Source organism: Dromiciops gliroides, chromosome 1, assembly GCF_019393635.1.
Source record: "Dromiciops gliroides isolate mDroGli1 chromosome 1, mDroGli1.pri, whole genome shotgun sequence".
Classification (NCBI taxonomy): Eukaryota; Metazoa; Chordata; class Mammalia; order Microbiotheria; family Microbiotheriidae; genus Dromiciops; species Dromiciops gliroides.
In genome coordinates this window covers 87,092,354-87,109,464 of record NC_057861.1, presented here as the reverse complement: position 1 = coordinate 87,109,464, position 17,111 = coordinate 87,092,354, and the positions used below count along the sequence as shown (strand labels likewise).

At 37.3% G+C, this 17,111-nt stretch overlaps 1 protein-coding gene across 1 annotated transcript in view; it reads right to left on the bottom strand.

The window, feature by feature from the left end:
• Positions 1 to 17,111, bottom strand: part of TRAPPC9 (trafficking protein particle complex subunit 9) — a 994,996-nt gene that overhangs the window by 319,806 nt on the left and 658,079 nt on the right.

Genomic DNA, 17,111 nt, shown 5'->3' with positions numbered 1-17,111 from the left:
GTATTTGAACTCAGATCTTCTTGATAACAAGTCCAGCACCCTTTGGACTGTGACATCTAGTTGCCTTTGTTTCTGTGCCACTTTTACCTAAGTTAAAAAACTGGTTTTGCCATTTCTATTTTTTAAAATATCTATTTTTTAAAAGCAAAGACTTTTTATTCTTTTTTAGTTCCAAATTCTCTTTTTCCTCCTATCCCTTCCTTCACCCAATGAAAAAGCAAGAAAAAATAAAGCCTATTATGAATATGTATAGTCATACAAAATAAATTTGTGCTAGCCATGTCTACCATATCTTAAGACAAATAACAACCTTTTAACCTCAGTTACCCAGAGGCTTTTCTTTTTTTTATTTTAATCTTATTTATTTTATTCTGAACTTAAGAAATAAAACAAGCATTTCCATAACATAGAAAAAAAAAAGATGACTGCACATGAAACTGCAAATAAACCCTGCTCTAGAGATGGCTACCATTAGACACAATTATTATAAATGTAAAATCATTCAGTACATATTTCTACTTATCATTTATTTTTCTGGAAACAGATAACAGCTTCCTTCATAAGTCCTTTGTAGGTAATTTGGGTTATTTATAATAGCCAAAATTACTTTAGTCATTCTAAGTTGTTCTTAAAACAATATTGCTGTGTGGCATCTAGGTGGCACGGTGGATAAATCACCCACCCTGGATTCAGGAGGACCTGAATTCAATTCCAGCCTCAGACCCTGGGTAAGTCACTTAACCCTTACTGCCCAGCCAAAAACAACAACAACAATATTGCTGTTACTGTATACAATGTTATTTTGGTTCTGCTAATTTCATTCCATGATTTCATGCAAGTCTATCCTTTTTTTTCCTAAGATCATCAAGCTTATCATTTCTTTTGGCACAGTATTATTCCATCACAATCATATAGTATATAACTTGTTCAGCCATTTCCCAATTGATAGGCATCCCCAAAATTTCAAGTTCTTTGCCACCAAAAAGAGAACTACTATAAATATTTTAGAATATATATATTTTTCCCTTTTCCCTAATCATTTGGAAACAGACCTAGTAGTGGTATTGTTAGGTCAAAGTTTAATAACTCTTTGGGCATAATTCCAGATTGCTCTCCAAAACTGCCAAATCAGTTTATACTTTATACAGTAAATTAGCATACCAATTTTTCCACATCCTTGCCAACATTTGCTGCTTTCCCCTTCAATCATTTTAGCCAATCTGATAGGTATAAAATAACTCAAGAATGTTTTAATTTGCATTTCCCTAATCAATAATGATTTAGAGGCAGCTAGGTGGCACAGTGGATAGAGCACCGGCCCTGGAGTCAGGAGGACTTGAGTTCAAATCCAGCCTCAGACACTTGACACTTACTAGCTGTGTGACCCTGGGCAAGTCACTTAACCCCAATCACCTCACATACACACACAAAATGATTTTGAGCATTTTTCATATGACTAGCCAAAGGCTTTACTAACATTATATAGCTCATAAGTTGGAGGGTTAAGACTTTGAGTCTTCCACTCTTTTTATGACATTATGATTCCTAAATGAAACAAAATTTGGAAGTGCAGAGTGGCATAGTGGAAAGTCATGGATTTGAAATCAGAAGACCTGTATTCAAATCTCAGTTCTGTCAATTACTAAGCATGTGATTTTGGGGAAGTGAATTAATATCTTAGAACCTCAGTTTCTCCATCTATAAAATAAGAAGGTTGGACTAGATGACCTTTTAGGTTAAGTCAATCTATAAATCCAATGATTTAGTTCTCATAAAGGCCAATTAAACTCTGCTTTGTTTGATGGCCAAAAGCAGCACTCAACCTCAATCAGTCATCTGTCAAGTACATTAGATCACAAAATGTTATCTTCTAGAAGGTGTACAACTATAGAGATCATTTATCACAAAGTTGGAGTGTTTCAGAGAGGGAACAGATAGCAAAAGCTCCACAGTTCAAAGAATTACTCCAATAATTTACCTAACAACATGATTATCCAGTTTTTGCATAAAGACTGCCTGAATAAAGTATTATACTGCATCCCAAGGCAGCACCTTCCACTCTTGGATACTTCTACTGGTTAAGAAGATTTTCCTGATGTCAATCTACATTTACCTCTTTGTAACTCCAACCCGTTGCTCCTCATTCTGCCTTTTAGAGCCAAGTAGGGAAAGTGATATAGAAAACATAAAGTGACTTGCTTCTTCAACATAAGAGTCCTTGAAATACTTGAACACAGCCTCAATCTCTCTTGCTCATAGATATACAGACAGTAAGCATCGTTAAGTGGGACATTAATCCAAATCTTCCAATTCAACAGTCAAGAACTCTTTCCAAACATGGTCCCTGAACTTGAGAGACTTGCAGACTAGCTGAGAAATAGGGAAAGCACAGGAAGCTTAATCAAAGGGAATGATGATGACATAAATGGTCAGGTTTAAAGCTAAGCCTCATTTTCCACATATTTCCAAGGTCCACAGTAGTAGTCCTCGTTCTGTTTTCCCCTTCCTATTCTGGAACACACACATATATATTATATGTATGCACATAGATATGTACTAATCAATATAAAAACTTGATCAATAGGAAATAATTTCTCCATAGCCTTGGTAACTGACAGCAAAATAGAAAATAGGTTTCCATATGATGCATGCTCCTTTCAATTCATCATTCCCAGAAGGTATTTTGAAGAACAGTGAAGAAGGAAACCCAGGTAGCAAGTGAAAAAGGAAAGAGAAAACTGAGAGAGATGCAGGCAGATCTGCCGCACATTTATTAAAAAGTTAGATGAATCAAGAAGACCTGGGTTCAATTCTGGCCTTAGATACTTGACACTTACTAGCTGTGTGACCCTGGGCAAGTCACTTATCCCTCATTGCCCTGCCCCCTCCCCCCCAAAAAAAGTTAGATGAAGGGACCTGGATTACATATACATAGGTTGGAATCTCAATTTAGACCAATGGTTCAGGGGTCTATATGGAGAAGGTTTTAGTCTACAAGATGGAATTTGATATATTCCATGTTAATTTAAACTGGTAATTCTTGAATCACAGAAGAGTACAGCTGGAAGGGATCTTATCAATCACATAATTAAAGCTCCTTGTTTTGTAGGAAAGGAAACTGGAAACTAGAAAGGTAAGGTAACAGAGCTAGTAAGTGGGTAGGGAAGGACAGATTCCCTATTCATACCTTTTCCAGTCTATCTTTATGCATTTGTGCAAGCTTCACCATTCCTGGACCTCAAAATGGATTCAAAATCATAGAATCTTTTTGGATTTTTTAGGCGGGGCAATGAGGGTTAAGTGACTTGCCTAGGATCACACAGCTAGTAAGTGTCAAGTGTCTGAGGCTGGAATTGAACTCAGGTCCTCCTGAATCCAGGGCCGGTAAGTATTCACTGCACCACCTAGATGCCCCTCCAAAATCATAGAATCTTATATGTGAACCTTGGAAATCCTGCCCATACCTGAAAATCCCTGTCAAGAAGTCATATAGTCTCTGCTTAAAGAACTTCAGTAGGGGAGAACTCACTACCTACTGAGCCAGTGAGTATGACCTTTGGACAGGAACAATTTCTAGGAAGATTTTCCTCAAATCAAGTGTATATCTGCCTCTCTGCAACTTCTAACCATTCCTTCTAGTTCTGCCCTTTTGGGGGCAAGCAAAATAGGCCCAATCTTCCTTCTACATGACAGTCCTTCCAATTCCTAAAGATAGCTATGATGTGCTCCATGCCCCAGTTCTATCACCTCATCTTTGTCACCCCTCCCTCATTCTCAGCAAGTTGAAATCCCTCTCCTTTGCATTTATCTCACTTTCCCAAGCATCATGGTTATTTGTGTGCATGTCTGCTCTCCCCTACTCTCCCCTCTTTTACTTTATAGTGTATCCTCAGTGTCCAGAATGGTGTTTGTGCAAGAGTAGGTTACATGAGCAAAGTTTGCCAAAATTAACTGAACTCTGACCCTAACTTCAGGTCTCTTGTTACTATAACACACAGCTTTCTCAAAAAAAGTATGACCTACTCTTTTAAATTGGGGGAGGGGGATTTGATAGGGAGAAGGATGATGCAAAAGGAATAATAGAAAAGAGCAGTCAGGAAAGGAAAGAGAATTTACAGGCACATAGGTTAGAAGGGCCCTGTGTAGGTCATTTAGTTCAACCTCCTTTTTTATAGATGAAGCAACTGAGACCAACAGGGTAGAATTATTTGCCAAAGGTTACACAGGTTATAAGTAATAGATTCAAGATTAGAATCCAGATCATCCACTTCCAAGGCCAGAGTACTTTCCACTGTACCACATTGTCTGCAGGAAGAATGAACTGGAAAAGCAAAGTCAGGGTGGCAAAAAAAATCATAGGGTATGATCAAAGGTAAGTAAATAGTCCATTTTCATGAAAGGGATAGTTTACATGAGGGAAGTAGTGAAAAATAAGACTGGAATAATGACAGATTGAGGCCAGATTATAGAAGATATTGAATTATTTTCTTAGTTAAAAAACCAAACACTGATAGCTCAAAGAAAAATCTATCAAGTTTAAGACACACACACACACACACACCCCTTTCTCAGCTTCTTTCTGGGTCATTAGCAAGGAAATACAGATCAACACATCCCAGGCAAAGGGATTTACATCATTGAGCAATATCTTACTAAAATTCAGCACTGCAAACTAGTCCATTATTTGTGTAACTTAAATTTACCATGACCTATTTGGCTACTATAAGAAATATGATTGGTCAAATAAGAGTTCTCTCTTGGGCAACATGAAGAGGAGGAGGGTCTTGGCATGAACGTTAAACTTTCAAAGGAAAACTAATCATAGCATACATTTCTATGCCATTTTTCAATTTATAAAGCATTTCCTCAAAGAAATATGCCATGGAGTAGGTAATAAAAGTATTATTATTCCCATTTCACAGAGCAGGAAAGTGAGGCTCAGAATGTCAAGTGACTTACTTGAAGTGAAAATAGCTAGTAAATAGCAGAGATGGAACTGGAACCTGGGTTTTCTGATACCCTTGTCCAGGGTTCTTTCCACTAAAACATACAGCTCCAATTACTATCTTGAATCATCACATTCTAGATATTAAAAAAAGATTTTTTTGAGTCACAAAGACTCTCAAGCATTGGATAATGGTAGACCTGGAATCAATCAACCATCTGAGCAATTATAAAGTTCCTACTACGTAGCAGCTGGGGCAGCTAGGTAGTAAAACATGTATCATGCTGGGCCTACAGTCAGGAAGCCTCATCTTCCTGAATTCAAATCCGGCCTCAGACACTTAATAGTTGTGTGACCTTGGGCAAGTCTCAGTTTCCTCATTGGTAAAATAAGCTGGAAAAAGAAATGGCAAACCACTCCAGTATCTCTACCAAAAAAACATAATCACAAAGAGTTGGACACGACTGAACAACAATAACAAATGTAGCAGCTAAGTCCTGGAGATACAAATATGATAGTGAGGCAGTCCTTGCCCACATGTAGTATACATTTTACTAGTTTGCAAGGTGGTTTAGGAGTATCAGATGCTTGCCTGCTTATGCATTCTTTTTTTTTTTTTGGTGAGGCATTTGGGGTTAAATGACTTGCCCAGGGTCACACAGCTAGTAAGTGTTAAATGTCTGAGGTCGGATTTGAAGTCAGGTCCCCCCGAAGCCAGGGCTGGTGCTTTATCCACTGTGCCACCTAGCTTCCCCTTATGCATTCTAATAAAAGACAATATTGTATTGTGTTAAACCTCCCTGTGACCTGGCTGATTACTAAATTTTTTCTATGTGTAAGCTTCTCCCAGAATTCAATATTTCAAATGTGGTTTGGTGAGACAACATCAACAGTATTGCATTTAGTTCTGGGTAATATATTTTAGAAAGGAAAATGAAATAGGTCCTAACTGGAATAAGTCCAAGTCGGGGTAACAAGATGATAAAGCCACTGGTGATATTAATCCTAGAAAAGGCTAGCAGGAATGTGTTGTATTAAAATATTCAATGGGGGCATAGGCCCCATTGAACCTGAGTTCAAATCTGACCTCAGACACTTGACACTTTACTAGCCATGTGACCCTGGGCAAGTCACTTAACCCTCATTGCCCCACCCCAATATATATATAAAACATATGTGTGTGTATGTGTGTCTGTATATATATAAATATAAATATATATCTATATATACACACATATATTCAACGGGTATCATGTTAAAGAAGGATTAAGCTTATCTTACTTGGCCCTGAGGGTAGAACTTCGGGGTAACTGGGCAGAAATTAGATTGAAGTATATAGAGGCTTTATGTATGGGAAAACAATCTTTAGAACTTTCCCAAAGTAGAACAGAATGACTTAGAAGGTAATGAGTTCAGGGCAGCTAGATGGCGCAGTGGATAGAGCACCGGCCCTGGAGTCAGGAGTACCTGAGTTCAAATCCTGCCTCAGACACTTAACACTTACTAGCTGTGTGACCCTGGGCAAGTCACTTAACCCCAATTGCCTCCCACCCACCCACCCATAAATAAATAAATAAATAAATTGATAAGGGGAAACGGGTACGGGTTGGGATTGGGGTTCTTAGGAATTCCTCTTTAAAGAATTACACCCTCTTGCACACAAAACTTAGTTAGAATAAGATGATAGTTTATTTAGGAGCAAGGGAAGGGAAGGGTGGGGGGAGGGAAACCATGAAAGAAATCCTTAGACTTTTCATGGGGAGATTTGGCATAAAGCACATGGCTCAGAGGTACCAAATCTCCTCGAACAGGAGACTAGAAGGTACTTTTATAGAGGACTGATGGGGGTGGACCATCTTCCTGTGGAAAGTTCCTTTAGTGAGGGAGGACCATCCCCCACTGGTGGTAGCTGGGGGAATTGGGTGAGCAGTGGAGGACCATCCCCCACTGGTAGTGACTAAAGGAATTGGGTGAGGGGTGGCTACGGATCCCTCTTCAGGACACAAAGGCCGCAGCCACACCCAAATTTATCTCCCCAGGGTAAGGGAGACCAGAATGAAGGGTAGGATTCCGAAGCTAGCTCAGTCCGATTTGGTTCAGCTTATCTCTCTAGGCGTTATCTGTCCTCTGGTTTAGTTTCTCAAGGAGAAGATTCCTTGGTGTGCCCCAGAGAACTTCTGGGGTGCTCTGCACCCCATGACAGAATGAATGAATGAATAAACAAACAAACAAACAAACAAATAAATAAATAAATAGAATGGTGCCAGGCCTAAAAATGTCAGTTGAAAGAACTAAGCAAGGAGGAAAGGGGTGGAGTGGTGATAGTATCAAGATAGCTACATTCAGTTATATGAAGGGCTGTCATGTGAAAGAGGGAATATATTTGTCTGGTCTGGCTCCAGAGCCAACAATTGTAAACATGTAAATTCCAGCTCTCCCTAACTTATGAAGAAGGGCTTAAGTTGGCTCTCTGATCCAAGAAAGCAGAGCCAGAAGAAATGTGTGGAAGTGGCAGAGGCAAATGTAAGCTTACTGTTATTAAGATTAGAGCTGTTGGGGGGGGCAGCTAGGTGGCGCAGTGGATAGAGCACTAGCACTGGCCCTGGATTCAGGAGGACCTGAGTTCAAATCCTGCCTCAGACACTTAACACTTACTAGCTGTGTGACTCTGGGCAAGTCACTAAGATTTCTTTGCCTCACCAAAAAAAAAAAAAAAAAAAGATTAGAGCTATACAAGAATAGAACGGGTTGCCTCAAGAAATTATGGGTCTCCCCTCCTTGGAAATTCAGAGACTACATGACAACTTGTTGGGTTTGTCATAGTAGGGTTTCTATTCAGGTATGATTTGGTATAGAAAGCTGCTGAGGTCATTTCTAAGGTGCAGAGGAAATTTTTGTTGGAACTTCTTCCCAAGACCCTGTTAGGTCAGAAGTAAAGGGAAACTCATGAACTGACTTGCTCTTTTACACACTCTGTCAAGCTATTAGCTGTTGTAGGCTTCATAAACCTCCTCCTACCCTATACTTTGAGCTTCAAGGTAGGTAGCTCTATGTTTTCTCTTCCTCCTCATAAAGGGCAACTCTCCTTTTTTCCATTATTTCTTGTTATCCTATGCCAAAGCAGGCCAAACTTCTTATATCACAACAAAATTTGCCTCTTGACAGCCTCCATTAATTGGTTCAACTTTTGTCCTCAGAGGCCAAAGAGAACATACCTGATCCTTCTCCCACATCCTCTTCCACCGTCCTACAAATTTTTTGAAGGTAGCTATTTATTACCACCTTGGACTTCTCTTATAATGGCTAAATACTCCTACTTCCTTTAATAGATCCTCAAAAGGCACATACTCAAAGCCCTTCAATATTGTGGATGCCCTTCTCTAGATATTCTCTAAAACATATTGCTAGGAACTAAACACAATGCTCCAGATAAAGCTTGACTAGGGCAGAATAGAGAGGGGCTAAAATCTCTCCAGACCTGGGAATTATGCCTCTTGTATAACCTAAGATAAAATTAGCTCTTGCGATTGTCATAACATACTGCTATGTTATACTGAATTGAAAATCTGCCAAAATCTCTAGATATTTTTCAGATAAACTGATATGTCTCCCCTATATTGTGCTGGTGAAGCTAGTTTTCTGAATCTAAGCATAAGCCTTTATATTTATCCCTATAAAATATATTTTATTATGGAACTACTCAATGCTAGATGGAGTTATAGAAAGGCAGGGTTACTAATACATTGTGAGTGGAGCTGCAAATTGGTCTAACCATACTGGAAAGCAATTTAAATTATGCCAAAAAGTGACAAGAATGTCTATCTTCTTTGATCCAGAAACAACACTGGTAAGTATATAACCTAAGGAAGCTGAAGATTAAAAAAAAGGTTTCATATATATCAAAATATACTTTTATGGCAATAAAGAACTTGAAACAGAGTAGATTACCACTGAATGGAGAAAGACTAAACAAATTATGTTACAAGAATGTAATGGAATGTGATTTTGCCACATAAAACAACAAATATAAACAATTCTGAGAATCATGGAAAGACTTAAAGGAACTGATATAAAGTAACTAAGCAGAACCAGAATCAGTAAGTATAACAATAAGAGTGAAAAGAAAAGAAAAAAAAACACACAAAACTTCACAATGTCTAAAATAACCATTATCCATGATCCAGAGATTCCATTAGGTTTCTATTCCTACTATGAAGAGAGTATTTATAAGAAGAAAATGCCAATATACAATAAAATATTTACAATAGCACTTTTTTCTATTAGCAAAGAACTGGAAACTGGGAAATTGCCAAACAAACTGTGGCACATGGAATACAATGAAATATTACTATGCTGTAAAAAATGATGGGGGCAGCTAGGTGGCGCAGTGGATAGAGCACCGGCCCTGGATTCAGGAGGACCTGAGTTCAAATCCGGCCTCAGACACTTGACACTTACTAGCTGTGTGACCCTGGGCAAGTCACTTAACCCCCATTGCCCTGAAAAAAAAAAGAAGAAGAAAAAGAAAGTGATTAATATGGAAAGATCTATATAAACTGATCCAGAGGGAAGTAAGCAGAACCAAAACACCAATATACACAATAATTTTTATGTAAACAACCACAAAAAAAATCAAAAATGAATGTTACAAAATTATAAAAAGAATCAAGGTTGGCTTTCTGCAATCAGTGCTTAATGTAACAGTTTTTCTGTCTTTATTTGTACTTAGCACAGTGCCTGGCACACTATAGACACTATATAAATGCTTATTCCCATGACTCCCTCCCCCTTTGATGCATTTTTAAAATCTCTTTAACAGTACATGAGAATAGTACACAGTGATAGAATTCAGCTAGGACTTTACTGACCTAAAAAACACTACGTTTGTATGTCCCCACCTCTTCTTTGAAAATCAGATTTGCCCTTCTCCAATCCAGTACTATCTTTCCTATAGTCCTCAATCATTTACTAATTCTTCAGGGCCTAAGGATATATTTCTGCTGTATATCATCTGGACCTAGAAACTTTAGGTACTCTCCTACTGCCTCCTTATTTATTTGCGCTTCTAATTCCCTTTATTCCTTTGCATTCTGTACTCTACAATTCAAAGGTCATTCTCTCCTTTGTAGAGAAAAGAGAAGAAAAATAAGAATTGAGTAACCCTGCTTCCTCTTTTTTATTTTTATCTATCAGCCCAGAGCAGGAATTCTATAGTTTCTTTATAATTTCATTAATTTTATTCTTTTCCCAATATAGTTAAAAAAGCAAAACAAAAACAAACAAAAAAACCTCTTTTGTGGTCCCTGATCTTTCTAAGCAGCTTCAACTCATTCTGATCTTGAGCCTTTTGGACACTATTCCATTCTGATCTTGAGCCTTTTGGACACTATTCCTACAGCACTATGCAACATGTCTGTATTTGTTCCCTTTCCTCATCCAGAGTGTTTATTTTTTATACGCATCTCTTAAACATCTAAGTTGGCTGGTGAGTTCCCTGTGTGTCCACATCACTCTTTTCAGATGATTTTCCCTTTACCCTTCTCATTAAAATTATTTTGTTGTTGTTGCTGTTATCAGAATTTCATTCTTGAGAGCTTTCCATCTTTACTAGTATGGCTTCACTTAGAAAAATCATTTACAATTTGGACATTCTGTCCTAAGATTTCTTCCAGCTTTTAAGATAACATACTGTGCTTCAGCTATAATATTTTATGCATGATCCTATGATTTGGGATGATTTAGTTCAAACCCCACATTTTACAGATTAGGAAATTGAGGCCCAGAGATGTGAATTTTCACACTAATATTCAGACTTCTAGGATTTGCTGCTGAAAGAAAACTGATACGCAATTTTCCAGAGTGGCACTAAGTTTAAAGCTTTTCCTTTTTTCTTTTTCTTCTCCTTCTCAATTTAGGCATCCCACCATGAAGATGGGTTCTTGCCACTGCACCTGTCAATTTCTGTGGGAATAAATAAATACAAGTAGGGAAATGCATCCTAGTCCCACTTCAGCACAAATAAATTAGAAAATTTTCATAAATAGAAATTACACTAATGGAAAACTGCTTTAAATGATTAATGAGCACTCTTTACCATAAATCGACTGCCTAATTTGCATCCTGAACTTTCAGAATGCTGATTTAGTTATTATTCCAACCTCACTAAGTGCATTATTTCAGTTTGTAAAATACATTTCTACTAAGTTTCCCAGTGACCAAGAAACAGGTGAAGAAAAACTGGTACATAGTCACTTTTGAAATGACCTCCAGGTAATAAAAAGTTTTGTCCATGGTAGCTCCTAAGTAAGAAAAGGGAACTCAACTGTGCTTTGGTGGATAGAGGTGCTGCACTGAAGAAATTGTAAAACTTTTGAAATATCTTACCCACAAGCTTTTGTTCAATATCTTTCCTCTCTTTCTTGGGGCAAACTTCTTGAAAAATTACTTTATGCTTGTTGCCTCCATTTTCTCTTCTTTCATTTGCCCATTAAGCCTTTGCAATCTGGTTTCCAACTTCATCATTCAAATGAAACTACTCTCTTCAAGATAACCAATAACTTCCTAATGCCAAATCTAATGGTCTTTTCTCAGTTCTCATTTTTCCCAATCTATCTGTTGCATTTGACAGTTAACTCCCAAGATAGTTTCCTTTCTGAGTTTTTGTGAAAACTACTCTCTCGTGGTTATCCACCTAATTCTACATTCTCTGGGTGACCTTGTTAACTCCCACGTGGATGCAGAGGGAGAAGATAAACAGGCCTACTACAGAACCTTGGTGAATACCTACAATGAAAGGGTAAAATAAGGATGCTGAGTCAACAAAAGAGACTGCTAAGGAATGATGAGACAAAGAGAAGGAAAACTATCAACAGATTAGTAAAGGAGGGCTGCATTGGATCAAGCATTTAGAGTTTTAATTGATTTCCAGCAGCATCCATAATCACTAAATAGATTGGTCTCACTGTCTATGTAGGAAAAAATCAAGTAAATGAAAATTATTATTGTTTAAACATGCATTTCAATGAGCAACCTACTGAGTTAGTCCATTAGTAAACATATCTGAGATATGTCAAATGGATAGAACGCTGGAAACAAGGATAACTTAGAAGGAAGACAATGTGGAAGACCACATCTGAGAAACCATTTAGGGTTTTCACCTCCTTACCACAAACACCTATCTTTTTAATAAAACCTCCCAGTTCAATATTGTATTATTTTGCCAATAATAACAAATACCAAGTAGTATAAAAGACATTATCAGGATACATATGAATAGAATAGGATATAAGGCAGTGATGTAGAGAGAATGAAACTAGAATGAGGATTCATCAACTCTTACTGAGGAATATTTTTTTAAAACCCACTATGAATGGAGGAAGCTAAAAGGGGATAACAGAGAAACTGAGGCCTGAGTCCTTATTAATAGTACCTAAAAGGGTTAACAGAGAAACTAAGGTTTGTGTTCTTATCAACAGTACTGTAACCAAGAGGGTTCAAGTCCCTACCAACCAAAACTTACAGAAGCTTAGACAGTAACTAGGGACCATTAAACATTAATATTCCTAGATGACAGGACACCTAGAAACCATATCTTTTTTTTTTTTTTTTTTTTTGCTGGCAATGGGGGTAAAGTGACTCGCCCACGGTCACACAGCTAGTAAGTGTCAAGTGTCTGAGGCCGGACTTGAACTCAGGTACTCCTGAATCCAGGGCTGGTGCTTAACCACTGTGCCATCTAGCTGCCCCCGAAACCATATCTTTAAGTACCCTCCTTGGAGGTTGTCTTAAGACCCCAGGAAGTCCAAATTAGAATAAGACCTCCCCTGTACCTCCTTAAGAAGGAGATTAAGATAAAGAGATAACTTACTTTTCTTTCTATAAATATAACCATTTTCCTTTCCCTATTCCAGGTACTTATCTCCTTAGTGTTTCCCTGTGACCTAGCAGTATTTTAATAAAACTTGGGAAACTGAGTCACTGAGTCTTGTAATTCTTTGGGATGCCTCACGATCAATTTAATCAATTAAATCCATCCTACTTCACTATGACCAATATATGTCAACACAAGGACAAAATCACAGAGGATATGAGGCAATCTGTACTGGGAAAAAGAGTCCATTAATGAGAAAGTGGATACACTGAAGTGTTCCATAAGTGCCAATGAAAGGAGAATCTGGATTGCAAATACCTAGATCTTAGGCCCAGCTTTGAACTAATTAGTTGTGTGATTTGCGGTGTGATTTTTTTTTTTGGTGAGGCAATTGGGGTTAAGTGACTTGCCTAGGGTCACAACAGCTAGTAACTGTTAAATGTCTGAGGTCGGATTTGAACTCAGATCCTCCTGAATCCAGGGCCGGTGCTCTATCCACTGCACCACCTAGATGCCCCAAGTCTCTTTCTTTACCTCTCTTAGTTACAGTTTCTTCATCTACAAAAAAGAGATAATTATCACCTTGCTTACTTTACAAGGCTATTTTAAGGATTATGTCAATGCATATGTATAAATATAAGGTTGTTACTGTCATTGTTGTTCAGTCATTTCGGTCTTGTCCAACTCTTCGCGACCCCATTTGGGGGAATACAAATCTAAAATATATTAACATGGGGCAGCTAGGTAGCACAGTGGATAAAGCACCAGCCCTGGATTCAGGAAGACCTGAGTTCAAATCCAGTCTCAGACACTTGACATTAGCTGTGTGACCCTGGGCAAGTCACTCAACCCTCACTGCCCCGCTCAAAAAAAACATTTTTAATTAAAATTAAAAAATAAAATAAAATATATTAATGTAAAAATGGCTTCACCAGAAAAACACGGTACTAAAAGGAAATAAATCAGAGTTCTAGTCTCCATTCTAATACTTAATGACTGCATGACTATAGTCAAATTGCTAATCTTCATGGGCTTATGCTGACAATCATTTAGTCATATTGCAAACATTCATTAAGTAATTAATAAGTTTGCTGTGCCATTCTGAGTGTGAGAAAATAATTATTATTAATGGATCTCTTGGGAGGGACCCAGTTTTAGTTCCTGCATCATCCTGCCTTCTCTTTACCCCACTCAAAAGTTTAGTTCAGGAAATTTAGCTAATCTCTTTCAGAGCCAGCCTAAAGGTACAATAGAGATAAGACTCTAGGTCTGTGAAGTAAGGAGATTGAAGCCACACCTATCTGAATTTGTAGATGCCCTCAGAGGGTCTGTCTTGCACCAGACCCTGATGTCATGGTACAGCTCATTTTAATATGGGCCACCCTCAGGAATTTCCACTGGGCCACCCAGTGGAATTGAATGTTGCTAGCCAATTAGTTTTGATCAGTGTGTAAGAGGCACCTCTATCAGAAGGGGAAAAAGACCACGAGGCGAATGCCATTCTTGGCTCACACTCTAGGCTTGGAAAGCTTTCAGGATGGTGAGCACTCTCCTTTTAGGACAGAATAGATAATGTAGAGACAAAATGGCACTGGGGGTTTTTCTGCTTGTGTTAAAAGCTACACAGTCAATACTTTACTAATATTTAATACACTTTAATAATAAATGCTTACTACCAAAATGGGTGCATTAATTTACAAGCAGCAATATATTTAGCTAAAACCCAGCCTGGCCCCCAATAACTTAGCTAAATCCAGCCTAGTTCCCCAATAATTTATGTAATTCAAGTGTAAGTGGACAAACTAAGACATAGCTTCTGTCTTCAAAAAGCTTATAGACTAGTAGAGAAACTATAATACACGTACACAAATTTTAATAATGATTACAAATTTATAGATCAAGGATGACGATTATGAAGTGCTAGGAAGAGAATAGAAGGAAGCTCAGAAGATACAGACGAGCAGAAAACTGTTTCTATTGTGGTAAAATTAAGATACACTTAAAAAATTAATGTAACAGAAATTCACATTTTTACATACCATCCTCTTTTCTATCCTTTGTTAACTAAAATATTCACATTTATAAAGGTTGTTAAGTTCCTAATAAATTTTTTTAGAACCTGTTAAGATCCTCCAAATTAAAGCAACATATAACGTTTGTGACTTCAATACAAAGATAGGCAGAGGGGAGGAAGGAGAAAAATATGTCTCAGGATTAAGAAATGAAAGAGGGCAAAGACTTGTTCCCTACACAGAAGACTCAGACTTATATATCTTGAATGTTTTTTCAAGAAGAAAGTTGAAAAGAGATGGCATGCTGAGTATGTAATCACATTTTAAAAATTAAACGGACTATATTTTAACAAACAAAAAACAACCAAATGTGGGATACTGATGTGGGCATAATTTCCAAATAAACTAATCTGTATAGTCAGACCACTGACTTGGTAGACTAAAGATTAAAATCAGCAACAAACTGGGAGAATTAAAATTAGAAGATAAGAATTTCAATTAAAACAACTTTGACCTGACCTATTTTTTTAAATGCCTATATAACTCATATACTGCAGGAAACATAATGAAAGAAGAGTCTCTCTTAAAAAAAAAAATCTCTATCCAAGTCACATAATAGGCATTTAATACATTTCTGTTCAATTGAGTAATTGGGTAAAGGGTATGTTAAGGACAAAGGCTATATCACACATAAGAAGTAATCATAATCCTTGCCTTCAGCAAGCTGAAAATAAAAACACGGGATCACAGAAACATGAGGAATGGAATAGAAAACCAGAATGTGACCTTAAATAAAAAGAAACATAGACTGCAGAGTTAAATAAAGTATCCAGAGATCACTGTGAATATTGAGGCAAATTGACACCTCTCAGTTAAGTCCAAAGGAGGGAGCAAAGCCACATGAAAGGTCTTTTACCAACCAAAATGCAGAGTGTCTATGTCCTGGAATTTTTTTGATTCTCAAATAGTTGTCCAAACAAGTTTTCTACTTAGGACTGGCATCACAAAGCAGGGATAAATGAAGGAAAGATCGTTAATACACGTATATTCCACCATGCTAGGTGTCCCCGTTTAACACTCTTTTGCAATAGCAGTAATTCATATATTATAACCAAGCTATATCATAAATAGGCAAAAACACATTGTAATAGTGTCTAATTTGGGGACACACATCTTTTCTCCCCTTTGATTAGAAACAAAAAGAGAAGATATGAAAAGAGTATTAATTCCCAGACATCAGAAAACAATCATGGGGACAACACAGAACAGTACCTTGACTTATATGTCACTGTTCCATACTTGAGACCTGAGTAATATACCAAAATGTACTAAGTGTATCGTATTCAGATATTTGTATTTCTTAAAATTCTGCTTCACATTGTATCCTTTAAAAATGTTATGAATTTGAGATAATTCACTATATTTGAAGTCAGAGGACCTGAAACCAAATCCCTGCTCTGTTAATCGCCATGTAACTTTTGGCAAATCACAACTCTTCCTACAATTCAGTTTTGCTAATTCAAGAATGATAATCTTTAAAGCTATTTCCAGCTCTAAGATCCTACAATCTCATTGCTAGGTATGCTTATAGAAAAATCTATCAATCAATCAGTCTATCTATCTATTCATTCATCCCTCTACCCATCCATTCATTTATTTATTTCTGCTCAATTATACAAATTCCTTAACTTAGGGGGGATAGCAACTACTTGTATGATATAGCTCACAAAATTGTCATGAGAAAAGTGTTTTTCAAAACTTAAAAAGAGGTATATCCTATAAGTATCTCCATTTTATATATGAGGAAACTGAGGCAATACCTTCATAGATCATTTGCGGATGAGAAATCTAAGGACATGAGATTTACTCATGGAATCTGAGCTACTAAGTTCATGAGGCAAGATTCAAATCCAGCTTTTTTATTAATTTCCAATCCAGTGCTTGTTCTCTGACAATCTAAGACTCTACAGCAGGTAAGAGATGGGCCAGTTTTATAGTCATAAGCTGTGCACCAGCATTTACTCAGTGAGAGCTGTTTGAATTGTAAGCAAAGGTGACTAAAAGTAGATGACACTTAGCTTCCATGAAGACAGTAAAGTTTTCTTGTGGGTTGATAGTTACAAAGGGATGATAAAGTTGAAAGGAGAATGTACAGAAAAGGAAAAAGGATGGCTATGGGTTTTTTCTTCCCAGAGGTATTCACAACACATATCAAAGAAACACTGTTTTCAGGTTCCAGATGGGTTACCTTCTTTAAGCACTGACCATAAATTCTGCAGGATTA